The sequence below is a fragment of the Octopus bimaculoides genome, chromosome 4 (assembly GCF_001194135.2).
Source record: "Octopus bimaculoides isolate UCB-OBI-ISO-001 chromosome 4, ASM119413v2, whole genome shotgun sequence".
Classification (NCBI taxonomy): domain Eukaryota; kingdom Metazoa; phylum Mollusca; class Cephalopoda; order Octopoda; family Octopodidae; genus Octopus; species Octopus bimaculoides.
The window spans coordinates 122,324,844-122,328,503 of record NC_068984.1 but is presented as its reverse complement, the minus strand read 5'-3'; positions in this window follow the sequence as shown (position 1 = coordinate 122,328,503).

Sequence of the window (3,660 nt, the reverse complement as noted above, 5' to 3'; positions counted from 1 at the left end):
AGTCCAGAAGAGTTGCAGGAGATTTCGAAGTCGTCTGGAGACCATGGTTGAAGCCAATGGCGATTTTATTGAGTGAATTTACTCTTTAGTATTTCAAGATATTTTTATGCAGTTTTGGTAACTATATCTGTTAAAATGAGATATCAGTGTTCTTTTCATTTTTGTGTAATTTAGACAACAATTTATTCACCACACCCTGTATGTATGAGATGGTGGAATAGGAGATAGAGATAAGGTAGAAAAGTAGTCAAATAAGGGTCTACCATTTTAAAATAAAGGATAGTATATCAACATTGGATAATGTTGATATACTATGTCTGAATAAAGACAAAATTGCCACCAGTGAAAAATCTGACAATAAGTATGCTTGATCAGGGCTAATATGGGACTGAGTATAATAAAATAGGTATCTGAAACTTTTGTTATTTTTGCAGACTAGTAATTTCATGGGAAACATGTTGTAAAGCAAATAAACAAATTTTGATGATAAAACTGAAAATAGTTTATTTACAAAACATATTTTACACATTTTATAAATTTTTGACATTTGAAATATCAGAGATAGCTGAAATTAGCAAGAAAGAGAAAACAATTTTGGCCTGAGTCCCAATTGTAATGAAATTATCTGTAGTTAATGTTAATTATATTGATTAGGTAAACAAGCAAAAAAATAAATAATTACAATAAACAATCTAGTCTGAGTTTTTTCACCTACACGCAAAGAAATGGGTGATTTTGATATACCATATTGGTAAGAAAAGGCTCTAAATGCAACTAATAAATTTTATGTTTAATAGCATGTTTAACCCTTTAGCATTTAAACCAGCCATATCTGACCCAAAATATTCTAGCTGTTTTATATTCAAATCTGGCATCTCATAGCTACCCTACAAAGTCATTCTAAAAAATAAACCATCATATCAAAATCTTGAAGCTATGAGAGAATGCATGATCAATTCAAAATAATATGAATAAATAAGTATTACATTTGACAGGGTAATCTAAACATTAAAGGGTTAAATGAAAAACAAAAATATATATACATATATATGTCATATAATATGGACCAAGCTCTGGTAAAAGCCTATGTAATTACTGATTGAAAGGGAATCCTGCCATAAGACAATGCTTCAAGCATTTGAATCTCTTATTAAACAAAAACCAAGCCTGAAATAAAACATGCTTGGATTTAGTTAAAGAAATTGCCACAGATTTGAAAAGGAAATTATATAAATAAAGGAAAAAAGCTTCTGACATATTTTATTTAATGTTAGCATCATTAATTTTGACATGTAGTAGAGTTTTGTACCTTTTTTTTTTTAAATGAGGAAAAAATGGTCCATAACTTTTCTAATTTGGAATGAGACAGCCCAGTTGAATGTCTAAGACACAGCAGACTGTTTCTGATTTTTTAAAAAATTTTCAGTTTTCCAAAGTAGTAAAAGAACTCCCAAAATGAGAATGTTAAAAAATATATATATAAGTATATATTATAACCATTGAGGGTGAGGTATAAACTTCAGTAAAGGAGTTTTGGGTAATATGAATATTTGGGGAAATCTAGCTTAATATAAATCCTCTATAAAATTTCATTAATATTATCTTTAATTTATCAAACTAAATATAAACTAAAAACATTTTTATTTATAAAGCTTTAGTCTCTTTACTTATAACTATCAATATTTATTTATTTCTAGTTACTTTTTAATGTTTCCTGCATTAATTATATTAACGCTTTTGCTAATTGTTTTAGGTTCCAATGTAGTTGCAAGCAGATACAGACACCCTCTCAGCCCTAGCACCCTTGACCAAGCAGAACATGGACAGCTGGAAAGAGAACATGTGACAGCTGGAAAGAGACAGGGCTGCACCAACAGTTAGCTGGTAGTCATTTTCAAATGAGGAGTAGACTTTAGCAATGTAAGATGGTGTGCCTTGCTCAAGGATACAATGTGCTGCCTGGTTCAGGAATCAAACCCACAACCTTATCATAATGAGCTCAACACAATAACCACTAGGCTACACACCTATATACATAACTTTGTAGACATATTCTTATGGTATATCATCAGCTGTGTTGCCTGACTGGCAAATAATTGGGAGCATCTGACAATATTTCTGATACCAGGGACCTAATCTTGATTTTTTGCTTGACTGTCAAAGAGACTAACTTCAGAGAATGTGAGACACAAATAGTAACAACACCTCACCACTCACCATCCGAGGATCTCTGCAGATACTGCAGCCTTAGTACATGACTGCACATCATAAGCCACAGCATGCTGAGCTCCCTGCACAGTGGGTGTTCGTAGCAGATGGACTGCCTAACCACAAGAACATACTCCTTCAACAAGAACTGAAAAAGTAGACAGTCCAGCCTGACCATATGAATATTGTGGCAAGACATGATGGTCAAGCAGTAATAAATAATGGAGCTACTGTATGTGTTTACTGTCACTGCCCTACCTCTCAGGGATAGCATCTACTCAGCTAATTTCTGGACCAAACTGAAGACTGACATCCTCATAAAAATATTAATAGATCTCAAATATAGTATATTGATATTTTGATAAGATCATTGACATGAGAATAAAAAACAAATACCAAAAACAGGTACAGCATTGCATAGAGATGTGGTAAAAAAACATTATAGAATATATTAGCCTGTTGTATAACATTTATACAATATATTGGTGTGTTGTATAACATCGATATCATATATACATATATCAATATAACATTTATACAATATATTATTGTTTATTATATCATTTACACAATATTTTTGTGTTGCATAACATATATATATATATATATATAATTATATATATACACATACATACATACACACTTTATCAACATGTTCTGTAACATTTATACAATATATCAACATTATGTGTGACATTAATACAATATAAACATATGCTGTAAAACATTTATGCAATATCTCAGTATGTTGTAAGTAGTCTATTATTTGAACAATATAAAGTGAGCATTAAAACATTTATATTATATATGATGTTATATAGCAATAAACCACAGTATATCGGCAGTGTGATATTACGCTTATGTAATACTTCAGACATGTTATAACATTTGTACATTTCCATGTTAGATTTTCATCATGTGTGTGTATGTATGTATGTATGTATGTATGTGAGTGAGAGAGAGAGAGAGAGATATGTATTCCAAAAGGGTATATAACATTTATTCTGAGTCGCAATGATATTGACAATTTCAAATATATACATGTGTGTGTATGCGTGTATATATGTAGGCTTACAGTATTATACTTCACAACTAATACATTATCCCATGGAACTTCAGTTTGTATGGAGGAAAACTGTTCACTGCTACATAGTTCATTAGCCATCATTTGCTGGAGCGCCAACCGAAGAAACTGCTCAGATTTCTAAATCCTATTTAATCTGACATATGTATGGCTGTACATAGAATACCCAGATACAGACAAGAGAAGTAAAACAACATTCAATACGATGAAGAGAATATTTTTTCTGGCAGTAACAGCTTGCACCTATTTCCTGTTTATTGAAATGCCATATTTCCAGTCTCAGACTACATATGAAGTACCTTCATATCTAGTCTAATGATCAGAAATGTAAAATCAATCATACACACACACACACACACACACACACA